This window comes from Peromyscus leucopus, chromosome 19 (assembly GCF_004664715.2).
Source record: "Peromyscus leucopus breed LL Stock chromosome 19, UCI_PerLeu_2.1, whole genome shotgun sequence".
Taxonomy (NCBI): Eukaryota; Metazoa; Chordata; class Mammalia; order Rodentia; family Cricetidae; genus Peromyscus; species Peromyscus leucopus.
The window spans coordinates 11,046,367-11,067,013 of record NC_051079.1 but is presented as its reverse complement, the minus strand read 5'-3'; the positions used below and the strand labels follow the sequence as shown (position 1 = coordinate 11,067,013).

Genomic DNA, 20,647 nt, shown 5'->3' with positions numbered 1-20,647 from the left:
CACCCCCACCCCAGGCGACAATGCAGACACTCCCTCCATCTCTCTCTACATATACATTTGTGTGTGCATATATACATGCATACATATACATATGTGTGTGTGCACCTAAACATACCTTTTTTACAACATTTCTCCGAACATAGTTTGTTTCTAATTAGCCAGGGTGCTTCATCAGAAGGGAAGAACCATCAGCATGTGTAAATATCCAGAGGGAGACAGATTGACTTGGAGGAGTTGACCCCATGTGATCACAGAGGCTAACTCACCCAAAATCTGCAGACAGTGGGACCTGACAGGCCGGACAGCCCCAGGCAGAGCTGGAGTTGCAGCCACCTGACAAGTTGACTGGAAGAATTCTTCTACCTTTAAGGACCTCTATCTTTGATTCTCAGAAACATCCAAGGACCAGGAGCAACCCATCCAGAAGTCAGCTGACTGAGGCCAAAAGGGAAAATTCTACCTCTACACAGACAAGCCCACTTCTCACACCAGTGCTTCTGCTGGCAGCCAGCAGATGGTCCATGCCTCCATCAGACCAGGTCCCAGTCTCCTCCCACCACCACCACAGGATTCCTGGGGACTCTGGAATCGCTCAGCTGGTGTCTTGCTTCTGTGAATGTCTACAATCCAGAGTGGAATTGGTGACTCTGGTCAAAAAGAGTAACAGTGGATCCTGCTTCTTAACTGGTACGTGTCTACTCTGTGGGACTGCTAGAGGGATTTTGGGGGCTGGAAAGATTGCTCAGTAGTTAAAAGCATTCACTGCTCATGCAGATGAACAGAATTTGGTTCCCAGCTTAACACTGCCTGCAACTTTAGCTCCGGGGGATCTGATGCCATATTCTGAACTCCACGGCACTTGCTCTTAATATGAACAAAAACCACACAGAAAAAGACAAATACACATAATTTTTAAGTAATAAAATAAAACATTTTTTAAACAAAAGTTAACTCCATCACAGCCAAGTCCAGCTAAATGCCCCTGCAGTCCAAGCCTGCAAATGTGTGGAAGAAGCATCACTCTTGATTTTATTTTTAGATGCATTTATTATAGTTTACATGTATGAGTATTTTCCTGCATGTTTGTCTCTGCACCTCATGTGTCTGTTGCAGAGGCAAGAAGAGGGTGTAGGGTCCTTGGGGCTGGAGTTACAGGGGGTTACTTGCCACCACGTGGGTGCTGGGATTGAGCCAGTGTCCTCTGGAACAGCAACTGTTGTTGGATGTTTTTCACCCTTAAGCTCTTTACTCTTTGGGGGCCCGCCACCGAGCTCCCAAATAAATAAACACATGAGAGTTATTCTTACTTATGAATGCCTGGACTTAGCTTGGCTTATTTCTAGCCAGCTTTTCTTAACTTAAATTATCCCAGCTACCTTTTGCCTCTGAGTGTTTTCCTTTTCTTACTTCTGTATATCTTACTTTCACTCTTACTCTGTGGCTGGTTGTGTGGTTGTGTGGCTGGCTCCTAGCATCCTCTTCTCCTTGTTCTCTTGCTCTTTCTTCTTTTCCTTCCAGATTTCCCCTTCTATTTATACTCTCTCTGCCTGCCAGCCCCACCTATCCTTTCTCCTGCCTCGCTATTGGCCAGTCAGCTCTTTATTAGACCATCAGGTGTTTTAGATAGGCACAGTAACACAGCTTCACAGAGTTAAACAAATGCAATATAAAATAATACAACACATCTTTACATCATTAAACAAATTTTCCATAGCATAAACAAATGTAACACATCTTAAAATAATATTATACAACAAACAACCAATGCTCTTAAACCACTGAGCCATCTCTCCAGTTCTATTCCTGTGTTTTGGGAAAACATTTGCTTGTTTGTTGGTTTGTGTGTCTATGTATGCACATGTGAGGGGGAGGATGTGTGTACCTCTGCTCACACAAGCCCAGGAGGGACACAGGTGTCCTCCTCTATCACCTTTGGTCTATTCCTTCAAGGCAGATGCTGTGGAGATTCACCAGAGAAGACTGTTTGGACATGGATTTAAGCCAAAAGAAAGTTTATTTGCCAACTAGGCTAACAGTGAGTTGACAGTCTGGTTAGTTCCTATCCCTGTAGTACAAGGGCTGGGTGTCTAAGCATAACCAACAAGTCTGGCTGATTTGGGGCTGGGAATGGTTAACTCTGTCCCCGGAGTCCCTTCCTGTGGCATAGAATCTGATTCCCCAGATTTCTTTTTTCTTTCTGTGTTTCAAAGGTCAGAACATTTTAAAGGACTTTTTCAGGAAGCCTCGGTTTTACAACCCCAGTTTTTGCAGTGGAGACTCCCTTGTTTCTGGCAACTAGAGGGCCCAGCCACAGGACATGCATGGAACTGTAAACTTCATATTCTCATCTCAAAAGACAAGTTTTTATAGCTTTTTCTCCTCCAACAAGCAGACACTTAGAGTGGGCACCAGTGAGTAAAGGTCCAGATGGAATATGGGTTGCTGGTCTATAGTCACACTAGCTAATACCTTCCCTGTGTCTGTCTTCCTCAGGTTCCAGGCCATTCCTGGGGGTGATGTGGCATGGAACATGACCCTATATTCATACTCATAGTGCAAAACACAAGACTCAGGAGGAGGCAGGGGGGCAGGGAGTGGAAAGACCCTGAGCCCAGTGAAACCTTAATTTCAATGGGTCCTTAGTCCAGAAACAGACCATTTAGGAGCAGGGTCTGTGACTTCCAATTCCTTGACCTGGGTGTGATGGATCCGTGGGGTGATGCCAGCTGTCTTCGCTGTCACGGAGTAGAGAGCACCCCTTTGGCTATTTGCTTGACTTAACAAGGGGAAACTGGTGCTGGACTCAGAGGTCAGCTGGCTCTCTAGGATAGTTTAATGAGTAGCCTGTATGGAGAACTGGACAGTCTGTACTGACTTGAGAAAGGAATGGTCAGAGAATTTTCTGCCTACAGGTCTCTGAGCCAGGGAAGCAACTGGGAAGTCTTTCAAACATAATCTAATAGTGGGGTAAAGCCTTCCCTATATGTGGTGCAGTGGGCCCAAAGCAAAGAAAGGAACCCTCCTCATTCTTTGGTAGACTCTACTGAGGGTTTTCTTCAAGTATTTTTCAGTGTCTTATTTATTTTTATCCTTAGTTAAGGATAGAAGAAAGGGGATATAAAATTTGCCTACACAACTAAGAAAAGCCACTGAGGCCAGGCATGCGTCAGGGGTGTCCCTAAATGGAGGCCTAGAGAGGCTTTGTATGAAGCTGTGAAATTGAAGCCTGGATTGCCTTGGAGATTCCAAGATGTTGGAGATGCCAGAGCAGTGGGATACCTGCTGAGGAGAGCTGCTAACAGGGAGTGGAACCAGCCTAAGAGAAAGAAGTGTGTTTCAGTCAACAAAGTTGAAAGGAGTTGGAGATCTGAAGAGCGTTTTGACATTAGACACAAAGATGCAGAGTTTGGAGTTTGCCCAGATGTGTTTCAGTTTTGCTTTGATCCAGTATTTCCTCACTATGCACCCTTCCCTGTGTTTTGGAATGGTAATGTATATCCTGTGCCATTATATGTTGAGAATATATGATTTGCTTTTTTATTTTGATTTTACAGGGATTACAGTTAAGAGATTGCATGAATCTCAGAAGAGACTTTGAACTTTAGACTTTTAAATAAATTTGAGACTGTGATAGACTATGGGGACTTTTCAAGTTGGACGGAATGCATTTTTGCAATATGATATGGCTACAAGCCTGTGGGGGCCAGGGAATAGAATATGATGGTTTGAAAGAAAATGGCCCCCACAGGGAGTGGCACCATTAGGAGGTGTGGCCTTGTTGGAGTAGGTGTGGCCTTGTTGGAGTAGGTGTGGTCTTGTTGGAGGAAGTGTGTCACTGCAGGTAGGCTTTGAGGTCCCACATATGACCAGAGGTTTTCGCTATGAAAGCCAAGCCATTGTTGTCACTCATTGCTAAGGGACGGCCAAATCAGAAGACCGGTTCCTGGAGGACCTTTTTAGCTACTGTTTGGGCAGTTTTAGTTCAGGTGGGAAACGCTTCTATCTACCCTGAAAACGTATCTAGCAAGGACTTTTATCTTCCCCCAGCAGGCTGGATCTTGATGGAGTCAGTTTTCCCAGAGTTCACTGGGGTGTTGCTCTCTCCTTTGGACCCCACCTGAGTAAGGGCTCTCTGATTTGGATTTACTTGGGTACAAACCAGGCATCTGGCTGAGACAACTCATACCAGCCTTATGCTGCTAAGTTGTGCTAAGGTCTTGGAGGCCGTCTAAGGTTTGGGGCCCTGTTACAGCAGGGTCTCTCCCTGAACCTGACATTCACATTTTTCTAAGTTCGTGTACTCAGTTCTCAGCACTGCAATTACAGGTATGTTCTATCACACCCAAATTTCTTCACCTTTTATTTCTTGTGGCTTCAAAATGATATGGCTAGATCTTGATTTGGGCTTTTTTTTCCCTGTGTCCAGCTCAAGAATAAGAACTTCAAGGAAATCTACTTCTGTTTTCTTAAAATCCCCATGGGTCTTCTCAGGCCACTCTTCTGACTTCCTATGCTGTGTGTTTATCTATTAGAGCCTTTAGTATATTCACCATGGTTATTTTAAATTCCTGCTCTGATAATTCCAATATTCTTGCCATATTCTGAGTCCAATTCTGTTGTTTCTTCTATTTGTTTATTTGGTGTCTGTTTTAAGGGCTTTGAGACAGTGCCTCTTGTAGCCTATATTGCCCTCAATCTTGCTACGTAACTGAGAATGACCTTGGACTCCTGATCCTTCTGCCTTCACATCCTAAATTCTGGGGTTACAGGGGCATGCCACACTAGACTCCATAAATTGTTTCCTGAAACTGAAAATAGAACTACTGTATGATCCAGCTATATCAACTGGGGAATTAGGCCAAGGGCACCTGTTAGCAGAAACCCCTCACACTCGTGTTTACTGGGGCTCTATTCACAATAGCAAGCTCAGGGAATCAGCCTACATGGTCTTCAGCAGATAAATGGATGAAGAAAACACAGTGTGTATGCACAATGACATTTTATTGAGCTAGAAAGAGCTAAATTGGCCTGTTTGTCTTCACTGCTTTTTTCTCTTTTAATTTTTTAAATTACATTTTTTGTGCATGGGTGTATATGTATGGGTACTTGCATCCTGGTTCATGTGTGGAGGTCAGAGGGCAACCTACAGAGAGTTAGTTCTCTCCTTCCACTGTGTGAGTTCCATGTATCAAACTCAGATCATCTGGCTTGGCAGCAAACGCCTTCACCCACGGAGTCCCACCGCCCCTGGACTTTGCTTCTTGCTGGCGAATGTGTCTATCTCCACCGTTGTCACCCCACACTAATGTGAGACTCCAGCTTCCTCAGCCTTCTGATGTGAACCAAAGTCCAACAACTCAGGAGCTGGAGACGAGGACCAGGAGTTCCAGGTCATTCTTGGCTACACAGTGAGTTTGAGTCAAGCCTGGGCTACCTGAAATCTTTTGTTAAAAAAAAAAAAAAAGTTTTTGAAGGAAAACAAGCTGAAGATAAAAGCTTTCCTACAGAGAAACAAACATGAGAACTACATGAGAATTCTCAGGATATGCAGAGCAAAAAGGGTGGCTGGCGGTGGACAGTGTGGCCCGCCTGTGCCAGCCACTGGAAAGGCTAATTCAGGAGGATTTGGAGCACGAGGCTTGCCTGTGAAACACGTCAAAGAGCTGTTCTCTCCCAAAGGAACAAATAAGATTATTTTAAAACTATAGAAAGATTAAAAGACTAGAGAGATATTTTTAATGCTATGAGACAAAAATCACCCACCAAGAATTCTATACCCCGAGAAATGAAAGAAAAATACACGCTTCTCTTGGACAAACAAAAATTGATGAAATTTGCCTGGCATGGTGGCACACGCCTTTAATCCCTTGAGCACTTGGGAGGCAGAGGCAGGCAGATGTTTTGTGAGTTCAAGGCCAGCCTGGTTTACATAGGATTCCAGGCCAGCCAGGACTATACACAGAGCTGTAGCAAAAGATGTGAGTTCAGTTTCCAGCAGCCATGCTCAGTGATTCACATCCACCTGCAACTCCAGATCAGGGGATCTCACACCCTTTTACTGACTCCAGGGTTACAATCATGAAGGTGTGCACACAGGCACACAGTGACACACACATACACATAAATAAATAATATAATAAATGTGGTGGGTTTTTTGTTTTTGGTTTTTGGTTTTGGTTTTGGTTTTTTGAGACAGGGTTTCTCTGTATAGTTTTGCGCCTTTCCTGGAACTCCCTCTGTAGTCCGGTCTGGCCTTGAACTCACAGAGATCCTCCTGCCTCTGCCTCCAAGTGCTGGAATTAAAGGCGTGAGCCACCACCATCCAGCATAATAAATGTTTTTAAATAAGGAAAACTGAAGTGAAGCTGTGAGGAGAAACAAATTAATCTACATCTGCAGTGGAAAGCTTCCACTCCTTCTGTGGGTTATTTTTCACACCACTGTAATATAATACCCAACGGAAGCCACTTTAACTTATTTTGGTTCATGGTGTCAGGGAGACAGCACATTATGGTGGGGAAAGTATGGCAGAGACTCCAGGTAAGAGAATACCATTCGGTGCTAAAAAGTAAGTGGAAGTTGGACATGTTGATATACTCAAGAGACTGGACCTGGGGCAGGAGGACTCTAAGTTCTTTATTTTATTTTATTTTATTTTATTTTATTTTATTGTTATGTTCATTGATGTTTTGCCTGTATGTGTGTCTGTGTGAGGGTGTCAGAAGCCTTGGAACTGGAGTGACATGCAGGTGTGAGCTGTCATATGGGGGCTGGGAACTGAACCCTGGTCCTCCAGAAAAGCAGCCAGTACTCTTAACCACTGAGCCATCTCCCCAGCCCTGAGGATTCTAAGTTCAAGGACAGCCAGAGATACATAGCAAGAACCTGTCTCAATTTTTTTCCTATAAATAAAAAAAGCCATTTACCATTTTTTAATTCTTACAACATCTTAATTTATCATGTGGGTTGTGTAGGGGTGTGTGTGTGTGTGTGTGTGTGTGTGTGTGTGTGTGTGTGTGTTTGTGTGGATCAGAGGACAACCTGAGTTATCTTGCCAGTTCAACCTTAAAAATGTCTGTGATTTGCTAAAATAACATTCATTGTTTTGTTATACTATTTTTACTCATGCTGAGAGCCTGTTCATGTCTGTTACCCACTTGAATAAAAGTGCATTTTTGGTTAACTTTTATGACCAATTCCATATTAAAAATAAGAATCCTGTGTAAAAAAAAAAGTCTGTAATATTTGAGTCAATTAACATGATGTGGTTATATGATTCTTATAAGGGATCAAGAAAACCCAACAAATTTAAACCATGGGCAAGTAGCACCTCCCACGTGCCTGGCACCAAGAATCATCTTACTTCTAGACCACTGCTGCTTTCACAGTGTGTGCCTTTGAGAAAAGTCCCCTATATCCAAGTTTCTTATGCTGCTGTTCACAACCTTACAGGGGGTCAATTAACTAAATGTGGGATCTCAAAAAAAAAGCAATCAATTCCTCCCCTGAGCTCCACATTAGGGCCCACAGACCTGGTAGCTTTACCAAAGGCCAGGCTGGTCCTAGGGACCCCAGGTAAAATACCACCCATAGGCCACCAAACCCCTTTAAGGCTGCCCAACATCTCAGACTCACCTACTTGCCAGGAGTCTACATCCTGCTCTACAACTTGGCTTTACCAGAGGTCAGGCTGGATCTGGGGACCACAGGCCCCCCAAAGTCCCCCGGAGACACCATACTCGACCTGAAGACTCACTAATCACCAGAACCCTTGGCCATTTAGGCCAGAAGACCAGAGAGGAAAGAGAAACCAAGGAACAAAATACCCATCCAACAAAGACAAACAGAGGAATCAATACCTAGACCTATAATTATCCCAAATCCAGATGCCTAAATGCCGGTGTAAGAACATAATTGATAACAGAAAGAGCAATGTGGCACCATCAGAGCCCAGCTATCCAGTGACAGCAAGACCTGAACAATCCAACGCAGCCGAAGCACAAGAAAATGACCTTGGAAATAACTTTATAAAGATGATAGAGGCCCTTAAAGAGGAAATTTTAAAAATCCCTTTAAGATATTGAGGAAAATACAAACAAAAAATTGGATGACATCAATAAATCCCTAAAAGAATGTCAAGAAAGTCAAGAGCAAACAAACAGGTGAAGGAAACAGTTCAAGACCTGAAAATGGAAATAGAAGAAATAGAGAAAACACAGACAGAAAGAATCCTGGAAATATAAAATCTGGAACTACAGATGCAAGCATCACTAACAGAACACAGGAGATAGAAGAGAGAGCCTGAGATGTTGAAGACACGATAGAGGAAATAGATTCATCAGTCAAGGGAAATGTTAAATCTAAAAAAATCCTAACACAAAACATCCAGGAAATCTTAGGCACAATGAAAAGACCAAACATGAGAATAATAGGAATAAAAGAAGAAGAAACCCAGCTCAAAAACCCAGAGAATATATTTAACAAAACCATAGAAGAAAATTTTCTCAGTCTAAAGAAGGACACATAAAGGTACAAGAAGCTTACAGAACACCAAAGATTGGATCAGGAAAGAAAATCCCCACACCACATAATAATCAAAACACTAAATATACAAAGTAGAGAAAGAATATTAAAAGCAGCAAAGGAAAAAAGCCAAGAAACATATAAAGGCAGACCTATTAGAATCACACCCAACTTCTCAACAGAGACTCTAAGAACCAAAAGGGATTGGACAGATGTGCTGCAGACTCTACAAGGCCACAGATACCAGCCCAGATTACTATACCCAGTAAAATATTCAAACACCATAGATGGAAAAAACAAGATATTTCATGACAAAGTCAAATTTAAACACTATCTATCCACAAATCCAGCCCTCCAGAAGATACTAGAAGGAAAACTCCAATCCCAGGAAGTTAACTACACCCACAAAAAAACAGTAAATAATCCCACACTAGTAAAAACCAAAGAAGTGAAACACACACACACACACACACACACACACACACACACACACACACACTACCAACACCAACAAAATAACAGGTGCTGTGGGATGTTCTGTATGGTAAATGTGTTACTCTGATTGGTCAATAAAACACTGATTGACCAGTGACTAGGCAGGAAGTATAGGCGGGACTAACAGAGAGGAGAAAAGAAAGAACAGGAAGGCAGAAGGAGTCACTGCCAGCCGCCACCAGGACAAGCAGCATGTGAAGACACCGGTAAGCCACGAGCCACGTGGCAAGGTATAGATTTATGGAAATGGATTAATTTAAGCTATAAGAACAGTTAGCAAGAAGCCTGCCATGGCCATACAGTTTGTAAGCAATATAAGTCTCTGTGTTTACTTGGTTGGGTCTGAGCGGCTGTGGGACTGGCGGGTAACAAAAATTTGTCCTGACTGTGGGCAAGGCAGGAAAACTCTAGCTATAAATAGGAATTAACAATCATTGGTTTCTAATATCCCTCAATATCAATAGACTCAATTCTCCAATAAAAAGACACAGTCTAACAGAATGGATACAAAAACAGAATCTATCATTCTGCTGCATACAAGAAATGCACCTCAACATCAAAGACAGACATTACCTCAGAGTAAAGAATTGGAAAAAGATTGTCCAGTCAAATGGACCTAAGAAGCAAGGTGATGTAACTATCCTAATATCTAATAAAATAGACTTCAAATAAAAATTAATCCAAAGAGGTGGAAAAGTGCATTTCATACTTATCAAAGGAAAAATCCACCAAGATGATGTCTCAGTTCTGAACATCTTTGCCCCAAATGTAAAGGCACCCACATTTGTAAATAAAAAACTTTACTAAAGCTTAAATCACACATCAAATCCTACACAATAATACTAGGAGACTTCAATACCTTACTGTCACCAATGGACAGGTCATTCAGACAGAAACTAAACAGAGAAATAATAGATCTGACAAACATTGACTCAAGTGGACTTGACAGATGTCTACAGAACATTTCACCCAAACACAAAAGAATATACCTTCTTCTTAGCACCTCATGGAACCTTCTCCAAAACTGACCATATTCTTGGCCACAAAAAAAGTCTCAACAGATACAAAAAAAAATTGAAATAACCCCCTGTATCTTATCAGATCACCATGGATTAAAGTTGGATTCCAACAACAGAAACAACAGAAAGCCTACAAACTCATGGAAACTGAGCAACTCTCTACTGAGTGACTACTGGGTCGAGAGAGAGAGAGAGAGAGAGAGAGAGAGAGAGAGAGAGAGAGAGAGAGAGAGAGAGAGAGAGAGAGAGAGAGAAGATTTCTGAGAATTCAATGAAAACTAATGCACAACATATCCAAACCTATGGTACACAATGAAAGTGGTTCTAAGAGGAAAGTTCATAACACTAAGTGCCTTCATGAAGAATCTGGAAAAATCTCACACTAGCGACTTAACAGCACACCTGAAAGCTCTAGAACAAAAAGAAGCAAATACACCCAAGAGGAATAGATGGCAGGAAATAATCAAGCTGAGGGCTGAAATCAATAAAATAGACACAAAGAGAACAATACAAAGAATTAATGAAACAAAGAAATCATTTTTCAGGAAAATAGATAAACCCTTATCCAAACTAATTAAAAGGCAGAGAGAGAATATACAAATTAACAAAATCAGGGTTGGGGATTTAGCTCAGTGGTAGAGTGCTTGCTTAGCAAGCACACAAGGCCCTGGGTTCGGTCCTCAGCTCTGAAAAAAAAAAATAAACAAATCTCAAACTAAGAAGGGGACATAACAACAATGAGGAAATCAAGAGAGTCATTGGGTCATACTTCAAAAACCCATAATCCACAAAACTGGAAAATCTAAAAGAAATAGACATATTTCTTGATCGATACCACTCACCAAAGTTAAATCGGGATCAGATAAACAATTTCAATAGACCAATAACCCCTAAGGAAATAGAAGCAGTCATTATAAGTCTCCCAACAACAACAAAGCCCAGGGCCAGATGGTTTTAATGCAGAATTCTACCAGACTTTCAAAGAAAAGCTAGTGCCAATATTCTTTAAAGTATACCACACACACTCAAAAAAAAAAAAAAAACAAAAAAACAGAGGGACCATTGCCAAATTCTTTCTATGAGGCCACAGTCACCCTGGTACCCAAACCACACAGACTCAACAAAAAAAGAGAATTACAGAATGATTTTACTCATGAACATTGATGCAAAATATTCAATAAAATACTGGCAAACTGAATCTAAGAATACATCAAAAAGATCATCCACCATGATCAAATAGGCTTCATCCCAGAGATGAGGGGCTGGTTCAATATACAAAAATCTGTCAATGTAATACACCATATAAACAAACTGAAAGAGAAAAACATGATCATCTCACTAAATGCTGAAAAAGCCTTTGACAAAATCCAACACCCCTTCATGATATAAGTATTGTAGAGAACAGGAATACAAGGAACATGCCTAAACATAACAAAAGCAATATACAGCAAGCCTATAGTCAACATTAAATTAAATGGAGAGAAACTCAAAACAATCCTACTAAAATCAGGAACAAAACAAGACTGTCCACTCTCTTCATATCTACTCAATATAGTACTTAAAGTTCTAGGTAGAGCAATAAGACAACTAAAGGAAATCAAGTGGATACAAATTGGAAAAGAACTCAAAATATCGGTATTTGCAGATGACATAAGTGATCCCAAAAATTCTACCAGAAGTCAGGCAGTGGTGGTGCACACCTTTAATCCCAGCACTCAGGAGGCAAAGCCAGGTGGATCTATGTGAGTTTGAGGCCAGCCTGGGCTACAGAGTGAGATCCAGGACAGGCACCAAAACTACACAGAGAAACCCTGTCTCAAAAAACAAAAGAAAAAATTTCTACCAGGGAACTCCTACAACTGATAAACAGTAATATGGTGGGATACAAGATTAGCTAAAAAAAAAATCTGTAGCCCTCCTATATACAAATGGTAAATGGGCTGAGAAAAAAAATAAGGGAATCTCTCTTTATAATAGTCTCAAATAATAAAAAATATCTTGGGATAACTCTAACCAAGCAACTGAAAGACCTATATGACAAGAACTTAAAATCTTTGAAGAGAGAAATTGGAGAAGATATCAGAAGATGGAAAGGTCTTCCATGCTCATGGATTAGTAGAGTGAACAATAAAAATGTCCATCTTACTGAAAGATATTCAATGCAATCCCCATTAAAATACCAACACAATTCTTTACAGACCTTGAAAGAACAATACTCAACTTCATATGGAAAAACAAAAAAAGACCCAAGATAGCTAAAATAATCCTGCACAATAAAAGAACTTCTAGAGGTATTATCACCCCTGATTTCAAGCTTTACTACAAAGTTATAGTAATAAAAACTGCATGGTATTAGCATAAAAACAGACAGGTGGATTAATTGAATCAAAGATACAGACATAAGTCCACATACCTATGGACACTCAATTTTTGACAAAGAAGCCAAAATCATACAATGGAAAAGAGAAAACATCTTCAACAAATGGTACTGGCATAACTGGATGTCTGCATCTAGAAGAATGCAAATAGATCCATATCTATCACCCTGCATAAAACTCAAGTCCAAGTAGATAAAAGACCTCAGCACATATCTCAGATACACTGAATCTGATAGAAGAGGAAGTGGAAAATAGCCTTGAATGCATTGGCACAGAAGACAACTTCTTGAACAGGACACCAACAATGCAGACACAAGATCAACACTTAATAAACGGGACCTCATGAAACTAAAAAGTTTCTGTAAGGCAAAGGACACTGTCAATAAGCCAAAATAGCAGCCTACAATGGAAAAAAAATATTCACCAACCCCACATCTGACAGAGAGCTGATTTCCAAAATATATAAAGAACTCAAGAAACTAGACATCAACAAACCAAATAATCAGATTTAAAATGGGGTACAGATCTAAACATAGAATTCTCAACAGAGGACTTGCAAATGACTGAGACACATTTAAAGAAATGTTCAACATCCTTATTCATCTAGGAAATGCAAATCAAAATGACTCTGAAATTCCATCTTACACCTGTCAGAATGGCTAAGATAAAAAACACAAGTGACAGCTCATGCTGGAGAGGATGTGAAGCAAAGGGAACACTCCTCCATTGCTGGTGGGAGTGCAAACTTGGACAGCCACACACTTTGGAAATCAATATGGTAGTTCCTCAAAAAAACTGGGAATGAACTATGACAAGACCTAGCTATACCACTCTTGGGCATATACCCAAAGGGTGCTCAATCATACCACAAGGATACTTGATCAACTATGTTTATTACAACTTTACTTATAATAGTCAGAACCTGGAAATAACCTAAATACCCCTCAACTAAGAAATGTATTTTTTAAAAATATGGTACATTTACACAGTGGACTATTACTCAGCTGTTAAAAACAATGATTCATGAAATTTGAAGACAAACGGATGGAACTAGAAAAAATCATCCTGAGTGAGATAACCCAGACTGAGAAAGACAAACATGGTATGTACTCACTCATGAGTGGACATTAGCTATAAAGTAAAGGATGACCATGCTACAATCCACATACTCAGAGAGACTAGGTAACAAGGGGGGTTCAAAGGAAGAGACCTGGGTCTCCCTGGGAAGGGGAAATAGAAGAGATTTTGTGAATGGACTGGGGGTAGGTGGGAATGGGAACACGAGAGAGCAGGTTATGGGGCAGAGGGGGAGAGTACTGGAAATGGGGGCATTTCTGGGTCAGGTAAAACCCTGGCACAAGGGAATCTCCCAGGAACCTACAAGGATGACCCCAGCTAAGACTCCTAGCAATAGCAGATATGTAGTCTGAACTGGCAATCTCCTGTGATCAGGCAGGACTTCGATCAGACAAGACTTCAAGTGGAGGGAATGAGAAACCAACCCAGCCAATAACCTTCCACCTACAGTCTGTCCTGCCTGTAGAACGGACTGGGATTGGTGCCTAACCCAGTTGTCATCAGAAAGACTTCATCCAGCAACTGATAGAAACGGATGCAGACCCACAGCCAAACATGAGGGAGGAAAGATTGTAGGAGCCAGGGGAATAAAAGACACCACAAGAAAACCCATAGAATCAACTAACCTGAGCTCACAGGAAATCAGAGACTGAACTGACAATCAGGGAGCCTGCAGGGGAATGATCTAGGTGGTCTGCATATATGTTACTGTTAGGGATCCAGAGAAGCCCCCAAGAAAGACCAACAGTCACGTATGCAATTTAGCAAGAGAATTTATTTCCAGCATGATGGGGTGGCAAATAGCGACCCCAAAGTGGGGTTGCAAGCTCCTTTTAAGCAGAGTTAGGAGAATTCCAGGGAGGAGGGATTAATCTGGTGCTGATTGGTGGAGGAAAGATTGGTCTGGGAGCTGATTGGTGGGAGGCTGTAGTGGTTAAGGGGCCCATTGGTGGTGGTGGTGATGGGATATCTAGTGTCTAGAGACTTGTTGATGAGAGGGTAGGGGAAGCTATCTTTAGTTAGTAGAAGTCTGGGAGGCATCTGATGAGCCAGCGGAAGGGGCTTCAAGGTGTCTGCTGAGCCAGCAGGAGGCTGGGGGTGGGGACGGGACCCATTGATTGGTTGCCCCTAAGTTGTGGTTTCCTTGAGAATTGCTTGTTCAGCTCTCGCCCATTCTAGTGAACCGAAACTAAGGCCTAGTCCATGCCAGGGCTGCCAGGGGAGCCTGTTATGGCCCTGGTTCAGCCACCGGGTCCTCTCATTCCCCCCTTGAGTAGTGGGCCATCTCAAATTCTGGAGAAGCATCCTCTGGATCTACAGGCTGCTATTGCTGTCTCAGAACCACGAGCTATACCATGGAAATCTTCTCCTTTATAAATCTGACTAGGGCATTGATTATGCAAGGTCCACAGGTTAAGGCCAAGGAAGACCAAGAGTCCAGCCAGAGCCGACAGGAGAGTAGTTAACCAGAGTGACCAGTTGAATGAAGATTCATACCATCCTTCTTTCTGTTGCTTTTGCAGTTTTCTATCATGTAGCCTTTTTCTGATTAGATTCATGGAATCTTTTATAACTTCTGAATAGTTAGCATAAAAACAGCATTGTTCTCCCAGAGACAGACACAGACCCCCTTGTTGAAGGAACAGTAAGTCTAGCCCCTTTCTATTCTGGAGGATAACTCAGCTAAAGAGGAGAGTGATTCCTCCAGATGAGTGATGGATTTCTCTAGGTGGCTATGTCTTTATCTATGGCTGCACTCAGAATCCTATCATGTCAGTCTTGGAGAATGAGGGCTGAGGTCCCAGTGCCTACGGCCCCTGCTAAGCCCAAGCCTACAAGGGAGGATATTGGGGTACCTGCGAAAACTTCCCATTTAGCCCATCCTAGTGGTGTTAACTGATGGAGGATCTCTTCCTCAGGGAAATAAGCTATCCTAGGGACCAGCTGCACCAAGACACAGAAACCCTGAGTATCATTTAAAACTTGGGCGTGTATTCAGGGGGTTAAACCCATGGGACAGGCCCACCAGGCATCATCCAGTGGGATTAAATACCCTGTCCCTGGTGGATTCTGAGTTTTGTTGCAGAGGTCAACATAATTAGATGGGGGTTTGCCCGCACAGAGGCTGTTTCCTGTTACAGACTGTAGCCAGAAGTTTTCCTGTGTCCACCCAGCTCCTGCAGCTGCTCAGACCCAAGTAAACACACAGAGACTTATATTACTTATAAACTGTATGGCCGTGGCAGGCTTTTTGCTAACTAGTTCTTATATCTTAAATTAACCCATTTCTATTAATCTATAAGTTGTCACATGGCTGGTGGCTTTTACATCTCATTTCCTCTGTGTCTGGCTGGCAACTCCTGACTCAGCCTTCTACTTCCCAGAATTCTCCTCTCTCCTTATCCTGCCTACACTGTACTTACTGCTGGCCAATCAGCATTTTATTTATCAATCAATCAGAGCAATACATTCAGAGCATACAGAAAGACATCCCCAGCAACAGACTGTAGGGTAAGTCTTCTTCTGCCTGAACGTTGCCATCTACATGACTGCATGTCAGGGGAGCTGATATAACTTCCCTTTATTGCAATCTTCTCATAATAGAGTCGTTTTATATCCAGACAGAGCCAACAAGTCTTGGTGATGTTTGGCTTTGAGGAATTTCGAACCAAATAAGTAGCTCTTAGCAGGTTAAAGAGGTCTGAATTGGTGGGCAAACTCAAGGGGGCTGCCTTCCTTGTCAAAGATAATGTTTTAGTTTTCTTAGACCTAGATTTTTAAGATTTTATTTTCTTAGGCTTTGGGGTGCTCATTATCTTATTGGGGCCCAGGGACTTTGTGGCTGGAGGGGTTGAACATCCAACTGAAGTGTGAATAATGCTCCTGGGTCCTTCCCTATTTGTCTTCCAACCCGACTATATAGCCTTAAACCCCAGATCATTCCTGACGTCCAACCAGATGTGTTTTTACCAGCATCAGTAAACTGAATTAATATTGGGTTATATGTCCCTTATCCAGCAAATTTATTCCTCCAAGCACCCAGACATTTTGGTTCGCCTGCCCTTTTTACCTTGGTAAGGTCTCCATCCTTTGGGGCCTTCCACCAAATATGACCAGTAGAGACACAGATCCATGAAGCACAGAAATAGTCATTGACTCCCCCACAAGTCTCTATTTGGACCTTGCTTCTATCATACCCAGGGCAAACATAAAAACATGGGTGACTTCTTGTAACATAGCACCACATACCTCTGCCCAACCATAAAGCATCCCCAAGTCAAAGTGTATGTCAGGAAACCAGGTCCCCAAAAGGGCTGCATGGGAAGTTTGGTTCAGGATCTTTCCTGAGCTAGCATTGATAATTTTCCATGTGAGATTAAAGGGTAGGTGGGGGTTGTGGTCCCTTATGGTGATCTGACTGGAAAATCCCAGCAGGCACATGCATATGCTGAGGAAGCATAGGGACAAGCCCATCATTTAGCTGACTTTCTGGAGTCTCAGTTTTAAAGGATCTCGTGGGTGTGCAATGGCCCTCCAAAGTCCAGGGTTGGCTTTCTCTGGAGCATAGTCCTCAGGATTAGTGTGTGGGTCCACAGTCTTCATGTGGGAATGATGAATCCAAGTGAGAATCCCATCGACTTTGGCAGCTGTGGGCTTTGTCAGGATGACAGTGTAAGGTCCCTTCCAGCCAGGCTCCGAGGTGTCTTTCTTGTGTTTCTTGATGATCATCAGGTTCCCTGGCCAAAAACTGTGGGGCACAGGAGGTGGTGCCTTCTCATAGACTACACGCAGCTGAGGCCAAAGTTGTTTCTGCACCTGAGGCAGAACTTGTAGAGAGGAGAGAAATTTGTGGTCATCAAATTCAGCCAGCAATTCTGCCTTGAGATTTGGCAGAGTAGGTGGTGGCCTGACATACACGATCTCAAATGGAGTCAGACCTAAAGTGTAAGGAGAATTGCAAACCCAGTAAAGAGCAAAGGGAGACACCCAGTCACTGCCAGTCTCAAGGGTTAGTTACGGTCTCCTTCAGGGTCCTGTTTATCCTTTCTACCTGGCCTGAACTTTGGGGACGATAAGCACATTGGAGTTTGTAATTGGTCCCCATAGCCTTATCTAATTTCTGTGTTACCTGTGAAATTAGCTTCTGCTGTTTTGGCCTTAAACCTTAAGGTGTGCTCTTCTCAAAAGATCCTGTATTTTTCTTTCTCCCAGACGGGTACCCTGATGTATTTGTCAGACTAGTTGAGTGGCAAAGTCTGATGGGAGGATGATCCGTTCATCAGGGGTCTTCAACCATCCTTCCTCCTTGTCAGCATTTGTGCTGGAGTGGACTCTCTGGAGCGCTTGGTCGGTGTAAGGTGGGAATTCTGGCAATGTGGGTGTTACCATCTCTGGTGGTGTGGCCAGCAGGATGGCTGCCATCTGGAGGGCAGCTTCCTTTGCTGCCTTGTCTGCCCGGCTGTTTTCCCTCGAGATTGGGTCCTCTCCTTTCTGGTGTCCAGGGCAGTGCATGACAGCTTTATCTTGGAGCGGCCGTATGGCCTGTAAGAGGTCTAAAATTTCCTGTTGGTTTTTAACAGTCTTTCCTTCTGCAGTCAACAATCCCCTGTCCCTGTAGATGACACCATGGACATGTATCATGGCAAACACATACAGGATGACAGTATAGACATTAAGTCTTTTTCCTTTCCCAGCTGCAGTGCCTTTGTTAGAGCTATCAGCTCAGCCCTCTAGGCTGATGTCCCAGGAGGTAGGCCCTCTCTCCATATGATTTCTTCCTGAGCTGTAACCACTGCTCCCAAATACCTGACACCATCTTTGATGAAACTATTGCCATCTGTATTCCATGTTACCTCAGCCCTTGATAAAGGGACGTCCTTGAGGTCTGGTCTGGTCCTGTGGAGATGGCTCAGGATGTCCAGACAATCATGGAGAGGCTAGTCTAGGTCCAGGTCTGGGAGCAGGGTAGGAGGCAGGGTTCAGGGCACTGCTGGGGGTGTATTCGATCCTGGGTGGGTTTAGGAGCAAAGCCTGCTAATGAATCAGCCAAGAATTAGAAAGCCATCTATCAGGAGGGTGTTTAAGGACACCCTCAATAGCATGGGAGGGTCACTTTAAGAGTCTACCCCAAGGTTAGTTTATCTGAATCTTTGACTAATAAAACTGTTGCTGCAATTATGCAGAGGCAAGGAGGCCATCCAGCAGCCACTGGGTCCAGCTTTTTGGACAAATAGGCTACTGGCCTTTTCCATGGACCCAGGGTTTGCATCAGTACCCCCTCGGCCACTCCCTTCATATAGGTGGAAGGGTTTGGTGACATCTGGTAGTGCCAAAGCAGATGCATTCAGTAGAACTGCTGTAATTTCATTGAAGGCCCTTTCCATTTGTGGGGTCCAATCTAGGGGAGTCTTTCCCCTCCCCCTCATGCCTTCATACAGCGACCAGGCTAATTTCAGCAAACCCAGGGTTCCAGGGCCGACAGAACCCAGTAGAACCCAGGAACTCCCTCACCTCTCGGTGGTTGCTGGGTCTGGAGAGCCTCAGGATGGTCTCGTTTCTTGCTTTGGACAGCCATTTTTTGCCCCCCTTGAGTGTGTACCCTAGGTAAGTTACCTCAGTCTGGCAGAGTTGAGCCTTCTTTGCTGATACACAATACCCCAGATCTCCCAAAGTTTTAGGTAGCCCCTCAGTGGTGGCCTTGCAGGCTTCCTATCGGCTGCTATCAGGAGGTCATCCACATACTGTAATAAGCTGATGTTGGGGAGGGCTTGTTGGTACTCACCCAAGGCCTCATGGAGTGCCTCATCAAAGATGGTAGGAGAGTTTTTGAAGCCCTGGGGCAGTCGTATCCAAGTCAGCTGTCCATTGAATCCGTCCTCTGGATCCATCCATTCAAAAGCAAACATAGGCTGACTGGCTGGGGCCAGTGGCAGGCTGAAGAAGGAATCCTTGAGGCCTTAAGAAAGTGTAGATGACCTATTCTGGAGGCAAGACACTTAGAAGGGTGTAGGGGTTGGGAACTGTTGTATGAATATCCTCCACCTTCTTATTAACCTCACAGAGGTCTTGCACTGGTCTGTAGTCATTAGATTTGGGCTTTTTAAATAGCAGCAAAGGCATATTCCAGGCTGATTGGCAAGGGACCAAAGTACCCAGGTCTCTGAGATGCTTAATATGGGGGATGATCCCCTGCTTGGCCTCTCTGGGCATTGGGTACTAGCTAACATGTGTTGGCATTGCCCCAGATTTCAGATGGACTGGAGTGGGGAGCTGGTGTGCTGCCTAGATACCCCAGTTTCTGCCCATGCCTGGGGAATTTCTTGGAGCCAATTTTGGAGTAGGTTTCTATTGTCTTCCTGCTTTGGGGGACCCACAAACAATTTATATTCATCTTCAAGTGACATGGTGAGCACATGCAGTGTCTCTCCCTTTTGATCAGTCACTGATATCCCGGTCTGGTGTCAAAAGGGATGTGGGCCCCCATCTTAGTCATTAAGTATCTTCCCAACAGTGGGCATGGGCATTCAGGAATGACCACGAAAGAGTGAGTTACCCGGCCTTTTCCTATGTCTACTGGTCTTCCACAAATACCAGTTCATCCCTGTAGCCCCTTGCACCCAGGATTGTTTTTGTGACATTTTGCCTAGAGGCTGTTTTAAAATGGAGTGTTGTGCTCCTATATCCACCAGAAAATACATTTCCCCTCCACCTTTAGGGTTACCCAAGGCTCAGGGAGGAGCTCTGAGCCCCATCCTCTTCAGTCACTCATTTCTTCCAATTCTAGTACCTTCACTTTTGAGCCCTGTCATACAGGCATTCACTCTTCCAGTGACCCAACTTCTTACAGTAGGCACATTGGTCTTTCTGCAGTCTAGGCCTATTGCTCAGTCCTTGCTCCAGGACTTTCTCTCTGTGTGGTGGGCCTCCAGAAGCCAATGCCCATCTTCTAACCTTTGGGCTGCCTGATGCAGCTACGAGGACTTTGGTGAGTCCCTGCATCTGTCTTTCTAAAGCCTCCGTGAGCCCCTTAGTCGGTCTGTCTTCTGGGGTCGCCCTGTTATTGAATATTTTCTCAACCGCAATGAGTTCAGCCAACCTCTTACCTTCAGAACCTTCTAGTCTTTGCAGCTTATGGAGGATACCTGGTGCTGACTG

At 43.4% G+C, this 20,647-nt stretch overlaps 1 pseudogene; it reads right to left on the bottom strand.

Moving 5' to 3' along the window:
• Positions 1-17,725: 17,725 nt before the first annotated feature.
• LOC114704980 lies at positions 17,726-20,190 on the bottom strand (annotated as a pseudogene).
• Positions 20,191-20,647: the final 457 nt, after the last annotated feature.